The sequence below is a fragment of the Bos indicus genome, chromosome 5 (genome assembly GCF_029378745.1).
Source record: "Bos indicus isolate NIAB-ARS_2022 breed Sahiwal x Tharparkar chromosome 5, NIAB-ARS_B.indTharparkar_mat_pri_1.0, whole genome shotgun sequence".
Lineage (NCBI taxonomy): Eukaryota > Metazoa > Chordata > Mammalia > Artiodactyla > Bovidae > Bos > Bos indicus.
In genome coordinates, this window is record NC_091764.1 from 73,069,488 (window position 1) to 73,086,617 (window position 17,130).

The window sequence follows — 17,130 nt, forward strand, 5'->3', positions numbered from 1 at the left end:
CCAGTGAATTGGCCCTCTGCATCAGGTAGCCAAAGTATTGAAGCTTCAGTTTCAGCAACAGTCCTTCCAATGAGTATTCAGAGTTGATTTCCTTTAGGATTGCCTGGTTTGATCTCCTTGCTGTCCAAGGGACTCTCATAAGAAAGTAACCAAGAGCTCATTTTCATAGAGTTTATATTCTAGTGGTTATGCTATAGTGGAAAGGCACAGTCTTTGCATTCAGAAATATCTGAATGGCAGGCATAGCCTCTACTAGACAAGTAAACTTGGGCTGTCTTCTCTGATCTTCAACTTCTTTGGTCAAATGGAAGCTAGAACACCAACCTCATACAGTAGCATGAAGGTTACATGAAATAGTGCATATATGTAAAATACCTAGGAAAGGCCAGGAACGAAGAACTTAATCGATAAATAGTGTTTCCCATGCCTAGTTAGAGCACAAGTGGCTCTGGGTGAAAGGGAAAATTGCAGCATTATATCTTCTGCATAATCTCCATGAAACTCAGAAGAAAGTAAAACATCATGTAGAACTCAGGAAGAAATTGAATTATAAAATGGATCAGATCAATATAGTTTGAATGAAAGAAGTGAAAGAGTCTAAGTTCATTTGTTTATTCATTCATTCCACAAAAATGCATTGAGGATCTCTAGCGAATTAGTACCTGTTCTAGGTACCTGGGGACTTCCTAGATGGCACTTGTGGTAGAGACTCCACCTGCTGATGCTGGAGACGCAAGAGACACAGGTTCTATCCCTGAGTCAGGGAGATCTTCTGGAGAAGGAAATGGCAACCCACTCCAGTATTCTTGCCTAGAAAATCTCATGGGCAGAGGAGCCTGGCAGGCCACAGCCCAAGGGGTTGCAAAGAGTTGGACATGACTAAGCAGCTGAGCGCACACACACACACTAGGTACTTGGAACCTAACAGTAACCAAAATGAAAAAATTCTTTCCCTCATAAGGCTTATATTTTGCTGAGGGGTAGAAATATAATAAATAAAATATAGGGGAATCGTCATAATTCCACGAGGCTCTAAATGCTAAACAAGTGATGCGAATACCTGGTGCTCAGGAAATGTGAAGGAAGTAGAAGTTCCCAGGTGTTTGCGTAGCCAGATAAGGCTTGAAATGGGGTACAGGGAAGCTGGAGCTAAAGGTGGACATGACTATAGCCCCGTGATGCTCCTTAGCAAAGAGGAGACGGCGTGATGATGCATGGAATTGTGGCATCTGTGTTTGAAAAATCTGCAGTGACTGCAGGTATTGATGAACCAATGCTTGAAGCTGTGGGTAACAGAGTCATTTTGTAATTGAATAGGAGTCAGCTAAGTTCAAAGCCTGGCGTTACTATTTGTTTGGCCAAAATGTTCACTCACCTTTTTCTGTACCATCTTGTGGAAAATGTTGAATGAATCTTTTGGCCAACCCAATATTTAGTAGGTTACTTTGAGCAATTTGTCATCTAGGTCATAGCCCTGGGATGAGGATTCATTGAGAGAATCCCTTTAAAGTATTCAGCACATATCAATACATTTATATCAATAAATTGTTACTGTTATTACTATGTTATCAAGGCACATTAACCAAGTACAGGCAGGCCTGGTTTTACTGCACTTCACTTCATTGTGCTTTGTAGATACTGTTGTTTTGTGGTTTTGCTCTTGCTTTTTTTTTTTACAAATGAAAGTTTGTGGCAACCTTGCATCCAGCAAGTCTTTAAGTGCCATTTTTCCAACAGAAATTGCTTGTTCCACATTATGGCAACTGTAGCCATATTTCAAAAACTTTTTCATTATTATTATATTTGTGATGGTAATCAATGATTGAGTTAATACTACAGCTCACTGGAGGCTCAGGTCATGGTTAGAATTTTTTAGTAATAAAGTATTTTAGATTAAATTATTTTTAGACACAATGCTATTGCACACTTAATAGACTACAGTAGAGTGTGAACATAACTTTTATATGCACCAAAATTTTCGTGTGACTCTGTTTATGGTGATATTCACTTATTGTGTGGTCTGGAACCAAAGTTGAAGTATCTCTGAGGTCTGTCTGTAAATCTATTTTCCATTGCTTCTGTAACAAATAGCCAAAAACTCAGCAACTTGACATCCATTTGCTAACTCAGTTTGTGAGTCAGAAATCTGGTTGAACTTAGCTGAGCTCTCTACTCACACAATTACAAGGCAGAAATCCTGCTGTCAGCTGCTGCTGCTGCTGCTAAGCCGCTTCAGTCGTGTCCGACTCTGTGCGACCCCATAGATGGCAGCCCACCAGGCTCCCCCGTTCCTGGGATTCTCCAGGCAAGAACACTGGAGTGGGTTGCCATTTCCTTCTCCAATGCAGGAAAGTGAAAAGTGAAAGTGAAGTCACTCAGTCGTGTCCGACTCTTAGCGACCCCATGGACTGCAGCCCACCAGGCTCCTCTGTCCATGGGATTTTCCAGGCAAGAGTACTGGAGTGGGGTGCCATTGGGCTTTTATCTGGAGGTTCTGGGGAAGAATCCTTTTCCAAGTTCCTGTACATTGTTGGGAAAATTCAGTTCCTTGTGGTTATGGGACTGAGGTCCTCATTTCTTTTCTGCCAGGGTCACTCTCTTCTCCTCAAGGCTCTCCCGTTTTCCTTCTTTCATAGCCCCTCCATTGTCAAACCAGCCACATTGCATCACGATCTTCTACATTTTGAAACTCATTGACTATTCAGGGTCTTTGATGGTTCCATCAGTATTTAGGGTTATTTGTTCTAGTTCTTTGAAAAATGCCCCTTGATATTTTGATAGGGATTGCATTAAATCTGTATATTTCTTTGGGTAGTATGGACATTTTAACCATATTAATTTTTCCATCCATGAACATAGGATATCTTTCTATTTCTTTGTATCATCTTTAATTTTCTTTCATCAATATCTTACACTTTTCAGCGTGTAGGTGTTTCACCTCCTTGGCTAAGTTGATTTCTATATATTTTATTCTTTTTGATGCAGTTGTAGATGGGAAGTTATAAACCATTATTTTATCAAATATGTTTTCTGTCCTTTAACCTCTCTCTCCTCCTTTTGGGATCCCTGTTTTCTCAGAGGTCCCTTAAATGGTCCCCATTTAATTTTTTTGTTTGTTTCCTTTTGCTGATCTGATTGGGTGAATCATACTGTTTTATCTTCATCAGACTATTCCACTATTCCATCTTTCAGGTCACTTATGCATTCTTCTGGATCACTTAATCAGCTGTTAATTCCCTCTAGCATATTTTTCATTGCAATTATTGTATCCTTCAGTTCAAATTCTCTTTATATTTTCTAGTTATTTGGGTTTTTTTAAGGTATATTTATTTATTTATTTATTTTGACAGAGTATCCTGAACTTTATTTTTTTTAATATAAATTTATTTATTTTAATTGGAGGCTAATTACTTTACAATATTGTATTGGTTTTGCCATATATCAACATGAATCCACCACGGGTGTACACATGTTCCCCATCCTGAACCCCCCTCCCACCTACCTCCTCATATAATCCCTCTGGGTCATCCCAGTGCACCAGCCCCGAGCATCCTGTATCATGCATCGAACCTGGACTGGCGATTCATTTCACATATGATATTATACATATTTCAATACCATTTTCCCAAATTATCCCACCCTCGCCCTCTCCCACAGCATCCAAAAGACTGTTCTGTACATCTGTGTCTCTTTTGCTGTCTCACATACAGGGTTATCATTACCATCTTTCTACATTCCATATATATGCGTTAGTTTCTCTATTCTTTTTCCAAGCTCAATAAGCATTTCTATTACTACTGCTTTGACCTCTTTATCAGGTAAATTATTAATCTCCTTTTCATTAGGATTTTTCTGGGTTTTATCTTATTCTTTCATTTGAACATATTCCCCTGTCTTCTCATTTTGTTTGACTCTCTCTGTTTGTCTCTATGCACTTAGGCAAAACAGTTACCTAACCCAGTCTTGAAGGTATGTCCTTGTGCAAAGGAGCATTGTAATTCAGGCTGCATGTGGCCAGCAGCTTTGGTGTGAGAGCTGGATCTGAAGTGAGCAGGGAACACATCTTCTTTTGGGTGTACTGACAGCTGCCTTGGTGGTAGGTGGGGCTGGAGTCAGAGGGACCAGAGGCAGAGCCAGGTGAGAACAAGGGTTTCTCTTAAACTCAGTGGCAGTCACTGCCCTCTTGGGGGCACAGGACTGGGGCCAGAGGGCTGGAGCAAGAGCCCTGAGGGTGCTGGGCTTCTTTGAGTGACAGCAGTCTCGACCTTGATCAGAGGCTGGATTGGGGCCCATTGGGTTAGAGCCACGTTTGTGAGCTGGCTCCACTTTTTTCCCTACTCTTTGCACACCATGGCAATAGCAGTCTCCACCTTAGTGAGGAGCAGTTCTGGAGCAGGAGGGGCTGAAGCAGGAGCCAGTGTGGGCTGGGGCAGGCTGGAGTGTCCCATCAGGCCAGCCCAAGCACCAAGCAGTTTTCACTGTTGCCTCTGCATGGGGACTGGGAACAAGCAAGTCTGTACATGCACTCTTCAAGAATGGAGGCTCAGTTCCTTACAGCCCTCCAATGAGCCCCACTGGCTTTTAAACCAGCTGCTGCTGCTGCTGCTGCTAAGTTGCTTCGGTCGTGTCTGACTCTGTGCGACCCCATAGATAGCAGCCCACCAGGCTCCCCCATCCCTGGGATTTTCCAGGCAAGAACACTGGAGTGGGGTGCCATTGCCTTCTCTGTTCAAACCAGCTAAAGGGGGCTAATCTACCCAGTGTCATATGTCAGGGCAGGGGTGCCTAACATGGGGCTTGAACCCCTGACTCCTTCAGAAGAATCCCTGAGCTTGGGATACCCCATTCTTTTTCTGGGTCACTCGCTAGAGGTGTGAGTCTTGACAAGATCATCTCCTCCCCCCTCACCAGACTCTGGGGTCCTTTCTTTACAGCCTTGGTTGTAGAAGAGCCATGCTGCTGGTTTTCAGGTCTTTCTTAGCAAGAGTTGTTCTATTTGTAGCGTTGATCTGCACACGGGGTAGGGGGAGGAAGGGGATGGTAAGTTCTGGTTCTTCTTACTCTGACATCTGAAGCCTGCCTTCTTGGGAGTCTATTTTGAATCCTGCTTGGGCTGCAGAGGGCTTCCCTGGTAGCTCAGATGGTAAAGAATCTGCCTGTAATGCAAGAGACCTGGGTTTGATCCTTGGGTTGGGAAGATCCCCTGGAGGAGGACTTGGCTACCCACTCTAGTACTCTTGGGTTTCCCTGGTGGCTCAGATGGTAAAGAATCCACCTGCAGTGCAGGAGACCTGGGTTTGATCCTTGGGTTGGGAAGATCCCCTGCAGGAGGGCATGGCTACCCATTCCAGTATTCTTCCATGGAGAATCCCCATGGACAGCAGAGGCAGGCTTCAGTCCATGGGGTCACAAAGAGTTGAACATGAAGTTTTGGAGACATAGAAAATGGAGATAACAACAATTCCTGCCAAGGAATTATCTTAAGATTAAATAAAATTCATATTTAAAGTTCAGACACAAGTCTTGAACCATAGAAGACACCAGTACCTGACATAGATGAAGAGACTGATGCTCATTTGAAAAGGTAAATGAAATATTATCTTTTTGCTATAACTGTCCACCCAGTTTTAGCTTCTAATACCCTGTTGACTAATATTTGCCTTTTCTATCCTATGAGATATTTCCCTGAAAGAAACATACTTAAAGTGGGGGTGGGGGGAGAGTATGATTTTCTCACTGTTACATCAGAGTTTTATAGCTGGCCTCAAATGGGAAGCCTATCTCTTACTTGCATATCTTCTTATTCTAAGCATGTTTAAAGTTCTTTTTTTCTTTTAAGTTCTTTTTGACTAGTGTGATGTTTGCACGGGACTGGACAGAAAGATCAATGGAACAAAATAGATAGCCTGAGAATAGATTCCAGGATGTATGAGAATTTAATATGTGATAAAGAAGACATCACACATCAATGAGAAAAGGAAAGATTATTTAACAAATGGTGCCAGGACCTCTGGGTAGCAATTTAGGGGAAAAAATCAATTTTAGGCCCTTACTTCACATCATGCAGAGAAATCAATTCCAGATGGATTGAAGAATTAAATATAAAAAATATCAAATCTTAGAAAAACTAGAGGAAAAAAGAGAAGTGAATAACAATCCAGTCTCTAGAGAAGTAAAAACTTTTCAAGCATAGAGCCAGAAAATAAAACACAAAGAATAAAAGCAAGAGATTCAGCTACTTACAATTTTTTTAAAATCTTGACACATGGACATTCAAAGGCTAAAATCAGACTTAAAATAATAGTTGCAGTAAATATTAACAATGTGTTAAATTTTCTACACATGGCTCATAACAATTAACATGAACTAATGCTATAGGGTAGCTCAGATGGTAAAGAATCTGCGTGCAATGTAGGAGACCCAGGTTTGATTCCTTGGTTGAGAAGATCCCCTGGAGGAGGACATGGAAACCCACATTAGTATTCTTGCCTGGAAAATCCCATCGACAGAGGACCCTGGCTGGCAACAGTCCATGGATCACAAAGAGCTGGACATGACCAAGCGACCAACACTACTAATGCCGTAGACACCATGGTAAAGATAAAGCATAGTGTAATTTTGTGCTAAGAACATTGGTACTAGGCAGATAAGGTAAATCCATACTTGGAATCTTTGCCAGAACAAAGGGTTACCCTTATCTGTGAAGGGAAGGATGTGGTGATACCAATATTGTAATAGATAGCTGAATTGTTCCTCCTGGAATGGTGCCATATCCAGAGCTTAGAGTTGGCCCGTGATCTTGCCAAGTGAGACTCCAGCATGGCACAGCATGGCCACTGTTAAAGGGAACTCCGTGATGCTGAGATCATGATGGTCTGCATCTCTGTAGTCATGGATACCACTCTGTATATATGGGTCCACTGAGCAAACACCAGGGTGTCCAAAACTGACAAATACAAAGTATTGTTTCTTGTCCACCTAATTTATAAAAGCTTCTTCTGTAGAGTCACGGATGTAGAAAACAAACTTATTGTTACCAGGAGATAAGGTAGGGGGATATACTGAGAGACGGTCACTGACATATACATACCACTATATATAAAATAGGTAACTAATAAGAACCAGCTCTATAGGACAGAGAACTATACTCAATATTCTGTAATGGTCCGTATGGGAAAAGAATCTAAAAAAGAAAAAAAAAAAAAAAAGCTTCCTCTGCAATGAATACCCACAGACAGAAATTCATGTAGGATAGAAATGTCTCTCTGTCTACTCTAAGTAGGTCTAGATCTATCTCTTCCTTATATCCCCAATCATTCAACCCTTTTCCATCCTGCAAGAAACCATCTAACCCAGTGAAAACTGCTCATTGAGTCAGTGTTGATCTGATGCTCAGACCATCTTTCCTTCCCCACGATTTGGACCACCAGACATAGCACCTGAGGTTCTTATCTTGGGAATTCTTCCCTCCATTGCTTTCAGAGAGGACACAGAGTGGGAAAGAAGCAGTCACCCATTTCCAGCTTATTCTCTCATACTTTGCAGACCCATCATCAAACCAGGCCTACATGCTTTCCTCTTCTAGTAACCAACATAGGGAACTACTCATGAAGCCAGATGAAAGAGTTGAGGGACGGATGGCAAAGCAGTAGATGAACTTCAGAGTCTTACCATCTGCTAAGTGTAGTTTACTGGTATCTCCAGAACAATGCAGACCTGGCATCATATATTCCATTTGTGTTTTATAATGACATGCTACTCTACATGCCAATAATATGCTTCAGGGTATCAGATAACACCAAGGTCATGATGAGTCGGCTCCCATATTCACTTAGTATCTCATGGCTGGACATTCAGCTTCTACCTGGGTCCAAGAGCTGCTTTTCAAATAGAGAATAATTGTCACAGAAGAAGATCTCATTACAAATCCCAGGGGCCAAGGACTGTTGGGGACTTGCCAGAGGCTTCATACAGTATCACTGTTTGCTGTCGATGTTTCCTGTGCCACTGGGCCTGCAGCAGCATCAGAAATCTCCTTATCACTTTGCACCACAGACTGGACTTGGTCCAGAGCCATATTTTGCTCTAAGCCCCATTCAAAACTGTCATCATTATGAGTTACTCAATAAATGGATCAAAGGAGCATGACCAAGTGTGATGTATGCCGCCTGCAAAACACAAAAAAGACCCACCAAGAGTGTGCTTCTTTCCTCATGGTGGGGGATGAAAGGCAGAGCAACCACAATCTGGTTTCAGTGACAAAACGCTGCTAAGCCTAGGACCATTGGAACCTACAAACTTCATCAGCGTGATAGCTATTGGGAAATTTAGCAGGATTTATCTCCTACCTTCTGACATGGACATATCTTGCCAAAGTTTGTGGGATGTTTGAAATTTCCTGTTAACCAGGATATATACACATACATATATTCCAAGACTGGGGGGAATGAGTGAGTGTTTGGGCCACTTGATCCATGTGACACATTCTCAAGCCAAGATCCCATCTATTATCTTATCTCTATAAGATAATGGGTGGACCATCAGGGCAATATTTCAGGTTTCTGCATATTAATATCCGTTAGGAGCTAGGACTTGATGATTACAGAATTATGTAGATATTATCCTTTTTTTCCAAAGTGTAACCATCCTAATATGTGGCTACAGGTACTTTTGGAGAAGACCTTAGGGAAGATTCACATTATATATGTAATAAAACACTGTAGAATCTTTGTTCCAGGAGGGACAGTCTCATCCACAGTTAATAGGTTGTGGATAGATATGTGAATTAGCCTGAGTTTAGAGACTAAGTACCAGAGAAGGCAATGGCACCCCACTCCAGTACTCTTGCCTGGAAAATCCAGGGATGGAGGAGCCTGGTAGGCCGCTGTCTATGGGGTCGCAAAGAGTCGGACACGGCTGAGCAACTTCACTTTCACTTTTCACTTTCATGCGTTGGAGAAGGAAATGCAACCCACTCCAGTATTCTTGCCTGGAGAATCCCAGAGACGGGGGAGCCTGGTGGGCTGCCGTCTATGGGGTCGCACAGAGTCGGACACGACTGATGTGACTTAGCAGCAGCAGCAGCAGAGACTAAGTACAAGGCTGAAAATTCCTACTACAGGACTTAAGCCATATTTCTGCCCAATTGTCTTAGAATTTTTACTATCTATGTAAAGCAGCACATTCATAGATTATTTTGTATTTAGAGACACTGTGATCAATGCCATCTTTACAGATCCCTGATAGTTAAAAATTCTGATGAGCAGTCTATCTCTGTGGCTTTCCTGTTCCCTGCACCCACATTGTCTCCACTGGTTATTTAAGAGCTGCCGCCTAGTTTGCATCAGTCTGGGATTCCATTAACTCCATCGTGATCAAGAAATCCAATTCCAAAATCCATCCTTCAGAAGACAGCCCATACAGTGTGTTTCAAGGATGGCTCTGCCTCTCACCAATGAATTCTTAGTGTCTTAAACCAGTAGTCCCCAAACTCTTTGGCATCAGGGGCCAATTTCATGGAAGACAATTTTTCCACAAACTGTGGCGGGAGGAGGAGGGTGTAGTTTCAGGATGATTCAAGTACATTACAGTTATTTTGTACTTTGTTTCTAATATTACTACAGCAGCTCTACCTTGGCTCATCATGCATTAGATAGCAGAGATGGGGGACCCCTGCCTTAGAGGACCCATCTGACACATCTGTGAGAGTATAGTCAGGGGCAGTCTAAACAGATTACACGTGATAGATCCATTCTAACTCTCCCCTCTCCCTGAGCCTTCAGACCTCCTCCTCTGAAATATACTCAGAAAGCTGCAGTTTTTACACCTTATTAACTTACACTCTTTGAATCCAAATTTCAATTATCCAACCTAAGAGATGTTGGGTGTCTAGGCTATATGGCTTAATTAACACATTAAGTCCCAAATCCTAGAAGGATGCTCCCATGTCTATGAATTTGGCCCATTAAAACTTACTATCCCCCTTGAACTAACACCCTTGTAATTCAGTCCCACACGTGCTTTGCATGACTTTTCTGGTGAATAAGCTCTTTTATTGGAACAGGCCTTGTACTTTTCAGCCCTTGCTATGTTGGTTTTGGTTATGAACCTAGAGATGATGAAGTGTGCAGGCAGTGAGTGCAGAGAAATTCAGCATCACCTTCCAATTATCAGTTTCTTCTGAAGGTTGCACATCAGATGGCAAGGGTGTGGATCATGGTTGGGGACAAGGAAGGTACAGGGTAGAACTGCTTCTGTAGCCAATGAGATTCAGAGGAACCAAAGAAATCTGAGGACTTACTTTTCAGCCTCAGCCATCCACCACTACCTCTTACCTGTGTTGCAGAGCACACAGAATGTGCAAATGATGGATGCTATAGATTCTGCAACCCACCACAGAGACCTCTGGCTTGGACCTCACCACAGCTATCTTATCACATCTACTTTACGTCAGTGCCACCTAGTTTACATCAGCCTGGGATTCCATTAATTCCATCGTGATCAAGAAATCCAATTCCAAAATCCATCCTACAGAAGACAGCCCATACAGTGTGTTTCAAGGATGCCTCTATTCCTCTCACAAATGAATTCTTAGTGTCTTAGACCAATAGTCCCCAAATTTTTGGCACCAGGGGCTGATTTCATGGAAGACAATTTTTCCACAGACTGCAGGAGGGTGATTTCAGGATGATTCTAGGTGGCGCACCACAGCTATCTTATCACTTGTGAGGCTTCTTTGGACATGACATCAAAGCCTCCTGATTGTCCATCACTTTTCTCAGCCTGACATTTACAGCTTGCAAATTCTCCTCTTCCTAAGTCATACTTTCTAAGGCCATCAAAAGAGGCCATGTGAACTCACAGTATTTACAATCATTGTCATCACAGCAACAAAGTGTCACAGGCACTTAACTTCCCTCCATCTTTCACCTACCCACACTTCATCCATGCTTGTAGTTGTCATTCAGTCGCTAAGTTGTGCCCAACTCTTTGTGACCCCATGGGCTGCAGTGCACCAGGCTTCCCCGTCCTTTAGTATCTCCTGGAATTTGCTCAAATTAATGTCCATTGAGTCAGTGATGCCATCCAGCCATCTCATCCTCTGTTGCCCCCTTCTCTTCTTGCTTCAATCTTTCCCAGCATCAGGGTCTTTTCCAATAAGTCATCTCTTCGCATAAGGTAGCCAAAATATTGAAGCTTCAGCTTCAGCATCAGTCCTTGCAATGAACATTCAGGGTTGATTTTCTTTAGGATTGATTGATTTAATCTCCTTGGTGTCCAAGGGCCTCTCAAAGAGTCTTCTCCAGGACCACAGTTTGAAAGCATCAATTCTTCAGCACTCAGCCTTCTTTACAGTCTAACTCTCATATCTGTACATAACTACTGGAAAAACCGTAGCTTTGACTATATGAACCTTTGTTGGCACAGTGATGTCTCTGCTTTTTAATATGCTGTCTAGGTTTGTCATAACTTTTGTTTCAAAGAACAAGTCTTTTAATTATATGGCTTCACTCATTGTCCACAGAGATTTTGGAATCCAGGAAGCAAAATCTGCCACTCTTTGCACTTTTTCCCCATCTATTTGCAATGAAATGATGGGACCAGATGTCAAGATCTTAGTTTTTTGAATGTTGAGTTGTTTGGATTTCCTTCCCCATAGAGCCTTGAGTACAGTTTCCTGTGCTATAAACATTCAGAAAACTAAGATCATGGCATCTGGTCCCATCACTTCACGGCAAATAGATGGGGAAACAGTGGAAACAGTGGCTGACTTTATTTTACTGGGCTCCAAAATCACTGCAGATGGGGATTGCATCCATGAAATTAAAAGATGCTTACTCCTTGGAAGGAAAGTTATGACCAACCTGCTGCTGCTGCTAAGTCACTTCAGTCGTGTCCGACTCTGTGCAACCCCATAGATGGCAGCCCATCAGGCTCCCCTGTCCCTGGGATTCTCCAGGCAAGAACACTGGAGTGGGTATGACCAACCTAGACAGCATATTAAAAAGCAAAGACATTACTTTGCCAACAAAGGTCCGTCTAGTTGAGGCTATGGTTTTTCCAGTGGTCATGTATGGATGTGAGAGTTGGACTATAAAGAAAGCTGAGCACAGAATTGATGCTTTTGAACTGTGGTGTTGGAGAAGACTCTTGAGAGTCCCTTGGACTGCAAGGAGATTCAACTGGTCCATCCTAAAGGAAATCAGTCCTAGGTGTTCATTGGAAGGACTGACGTTAAAGCTGAAACTACAATACTTTGGCCACCTCATGCGAAGAGTTGACTCATTGGCAAAGACCCTGATGCTGGGAGGGATTGGGGGCAGGAGGAGAAGGGGACAACAGAGGATGAGATGGATGGATGGCATCACAGACTCAATGGACATGAGTTTAAATAAACCTCAGGAGTAGATGATGGACAGGGAGGCCTGGCGTGCTGTGGTTCATGGGGTCGCAAAGAGTCGGACACAACTGAGTGACTGAACTGAACTGAACTGATAGTAGGTTCTCCTTGCTGCTGCTGCTGCTAAGTCGCTTCAGCCGTGTCCGACTCTTTTCTACCCCATAGACGGCAGCCCACCAGGCTCCCCTGTCCCTGGGATTCTTCAGGCAAGAATACTGGAGTGGGTTGCCATTTCCTTCTCCAATGCATGAAGGTGAAAAGTGAAAGTGAAGTTGCTCAGTCCTGTCCGACTCTGAGCGACCCCATGGACTGCAGCCTACCGGGCTCTTCCGTCCATGGGATTTTCCAGGCAAGAGTACTGGAGTGGGGTGCCATCCCCTTCCCCAAGGTTCTCCTTAGTCATCTAATTTATACATAGTATCAATAGTATTCTATGTGTCAATCCCATTTCCTTCCACCTCCTCTTTACCCCTTGGCATCCATATATTTGTTTACTACATCTGTATCTTTATTTCTGCTTTGCAAATAAGATAATCTGTACCATTTTTCAAGATTCCACATGTATGCATTAATATACAATGTTTTTCTCTGTCTGATTTAATTTGATATGAACCTAAGCATGCTATCAAACCATACAGTGCATTCCCCCAGAGTGGTTGCAGCCCCTCAGTCTGAAGAAGAGGGAGAAAGAAATGGTTTCTGAAACCTGAGGCAAGGATATCATGTAGAGAGGAGTTCCTCAACAGGCTCCTTGATCTTCAGCTGAAGAATGAAGTCCGCCTGCAGTGAACTGTAGGAAGAGAGTCAGAAGAAAAATTAACCCAATATACCATTCTTTTCCTCCTTCTGACCTCCTGCTGAGCATCCTCATTAGCCAAATGTTTACTGGAATCCAAAGGGAAGAGAAGCTGTTGATGTGTCCACACCAGCCAGACTCTCAGGACATAGATGAGGGCTGAGGAGAGTGGGTGTCAAAAGACAAAGTAGAAACATCTAACAGAGTGCAGAAGCACAGAGCATTTGCTTGTCCTTATGACATGATTAAGTTTAGGAATAGATATGTAGGAGGGAAAATTAGAATAAGGAAAATAAAACGTTAACATTTTTGTTAGATTACGGGTGTCTTTTTTACCTTCATAAACCCATTTCTTTAAAAATCTGAATTGCAATGACAGCTAAATTATAGACTCTTTAAGAATAGATATTGTGGCTTTTTTTTTCTATTGAAGTAGAGTTGATTCACAATGTTGTATTAGTTTCAAGTGTATAGCACTGTGATTCATTTATACACACACACACACACACACACACACAGGAATATATATAAGTACTATATATATACACATTGTATATGCATATATGAGAGAGTCTTTTTTCCTTAGGTTATTACAAAATATTGAGTAGAATTCCCTGTGCTACATAGTAGGTCTTTGTTGGTTGTCTCCTATAAATATAGTAGCATGTATATGTTCATGCTAACCTCCTAATTTGTTCCTCTCCAACCTTTGATAACCTTGTTTTCTACGTGTGTGGGTCTATTTCTGTTTGGTGAATAAGTTCATTTGTATCTTTTGTTTTTTTAGAATCCACATATAAGTGATATCATATGATATCTGTCTTTCTGTCTAGCTTACTTCACTTAAAATGATAATGTCTAGGTCCATTACTGCTACTGCTGCTGCTAAGTCGCTTCAGTCGTGTCCAACTCTGTGCGACCCCAGAGACGGCAGCCCACCAGGCTCCCCAGTCCCTGGGATTCTCCAGGCAAGAACACTGGAGTGGGTTGCCATTTCCTTCTCCAATGCATGAAAGTGAAAGGTGAAAGTGAAGTCGCTCTGTCGTGTCCGACTCCTAGTGACCCCATAGACTGCAGCCTACCAGGCTCCTCCGTCCATGGGATTTTCCAGGCAAGAGGACTGGAGTGGGGTGCCATTGCCTTCTCCCTAGGTCCATTAATGTTGCTGCAAATGGCATTATTTCATTCTTTTTTATGGATGAGTAATATTCCATTATATAAATATAATATATATTTATATATACACAGATATTCTTTACCCATTCATCTGTCAATGGGCATTTAGGTTTTATGGATGAGTAATATTCCATTGTGTGTGTGTGTGTATATATATATATATATGTATATGCATCTTCTTTATCCATTCATCTGTTAATGGACATCTAGTTTGCTTCCATGTGTTGGCTATTGTAAACAGTTATTATGAACACTGGGATCTATGTATCTTTAGAACTATAGTTTTCTTCAGATATATACCCAGGAGTGGTACTGCTGGATCATATGGTAACTCTATTTTTAACTTTTTAAGGAACTTCCATACTGTTCTCCACAGTGGCTGCACCAATTTACACTCCCACCAACAGTGTAGGAGGGTGGCTTTTAAATAAAACTGTTAATCTCTAGCATCCAGTATGATAAATTGAGAATAACAGGTACTTACTTAATCTGAGCAATCACAAAAATATAAAACATGCATTTAGAAACTGCAAAATATGTACTTTTCAAGAGCATGTGGGGAAAATATTTATTAAAATTGACAACATGCTGGACCATAAAGTGAGTCTCATGCTGCTTTATTAGTCGCTACTTCTTCCAGATATTTTCAGTTCCTTCATCTGCTAATGAGCCTTCTCTCATTCTGTTTAGAGTTACTTTTCCTCTAGTGAGACTTTGAAAAGAGAAGATAAGTATATCTTTAAAGTCAAATCCCTTGTATGTTAAAGAAAATACCTGAAATTATATTTATCTTATCAGCTTCAACAATGAAACCATTACTTTCAACAATGAAACCAATAAAACCATGTCTTTTATAATGAAGACAACAGCATACTTGCCTCTTTCAAAATGTTTCTCTACCAACTTTCTTATCTTGCTTATAAAATTTGAAGCTTACTCCTGGATTATTATTATTAAATACTTCATTTTTTTTCTTTTATTCCCTGGCAGTTCAGTGGTTAGAATTGCACCCTTTCACTGCCATAGGCCTGGGTTCATTCCCTGGTGGGGGAATTAAGATCCCATAAGCCTACAGAATCCCATGGACAGAGGAGCCTGGTGGGCTACAGTCCACAAGGTCACGAAGAGTCAGACAGACACAACTGAAGTGATTAAGCAGCAGCAGCAGCAAGCCTCATGGAGTGAGCAATAATATAACAAAAATTGAAGTATAATTCTATGAGGTATAGGAAGATTTACATTGTTGTATTAATTTATGTAGTACAGCAAGTGATTCAGTTATATATATATATACACACACATATGTGTGTACATATATATATATATTCTTTTTCATAATCTTTTCCATAATGGTTTATCACAAGAGACTGAATATAGTTCCCCGTGTCATACAGTAGAACCTTGTTGTTTATCCATCCTAATATATCTAATAGTTTGCATCTGCTAATCCCAAATTCCCAACCCTTCCATCTCCCACTTTCCCTCCCCCTTGACAGAGAAAGACAAGTCTGTTCTCTGTATCTGTGACTCTGTTTCTATTTCATAGATAGGTTGATTTGTGTCATATTTTAGAGTCCCTATAGAAGTGGTATCATATGGTATTTGTCTTTTTCTTTCTGACTTCATATGATCATCCCTAGGTCCATCCATATTGCTACAAATGACATTATTTTATTCTTTTTTATTAATGAGTAGTATTCCATAGTGTAGATACATCTACTTTGTTTATTTTTAAAATCTTTAATAATGTAATCTTTTGTGAATATTTTTGCACTTGAATTCTCTTTTGCAACCGCATTAACAAAGGTCACTAATAATCATTCTGATCCTTAATTGCTTTTAATCTCACAGGACCTTCTCAGGAGGGGGCTATATCCCAGAGTTGCCAATCTGTCTGCAATTCAGGAGATGTGGGATACACAGGTTTGATTCGTTCATCAGGAAGATCCCATGGAGAAGGAAGTGGAAAACCCACTTCTCTATTCTCTCCAGGAAAATCCCATGGAGAGAAGCCTTGTGGGTTGCTGTCCATAGTCACAAAGAGTCAGACACAACTGAGCAAGCACGCACTGCACTGTAGAACCACCACCTAGTTCATAAGGATAAGAAGAGAGAAAAGTGCAACTCCAACAGAAATCCAATAGTATCCCACCCTTGATTACATTCCCTACCATATTTTATTTTTCTATACCAGAAAAATTAAAACTTTTAAAATTAAATTAAAAATAAAATTTCTAGTAATACTCAGGCTATATGACAAAGGACATGAGCTTTGGGTTCAGGCCCTTCTAGATCCAAATATGGCTCTAATATAACTAGCTGTTTGAACCAATTTAAAAAATTTCCTCCAAGCTTCAAATTCTTCATCTGTAAAACTGTAACAACAGTGCCTGCCTCAGAGGATTACTATGAAGATAAATTAGATAATGCAGAGAAAGTACTTCTCACAATGTTTGGCATAAATTTTTAATAAGTCCTGGCTCTTGTTATTATTAGCTGTGGTTGGAGGATGTCTCTTTCATGAACAGATCTGTTACATTACTGCATAAGGTACAACTACCCCCTCCTCATTGGACTAAGATGCTGCCAAGAAGGTCTGCATGCTACAGCTATAATGGAGAAATGTGAGACCCAGAAGAGCAGGTGCCTTGTATTTCTGATTCACTGATATTTCCTAAGCTTCTAGAACTATGTCTGGCATATGGTAACTACCAAGTAAATATCACGGAATAAACAAAAAGAAGGACTTCTATATTAG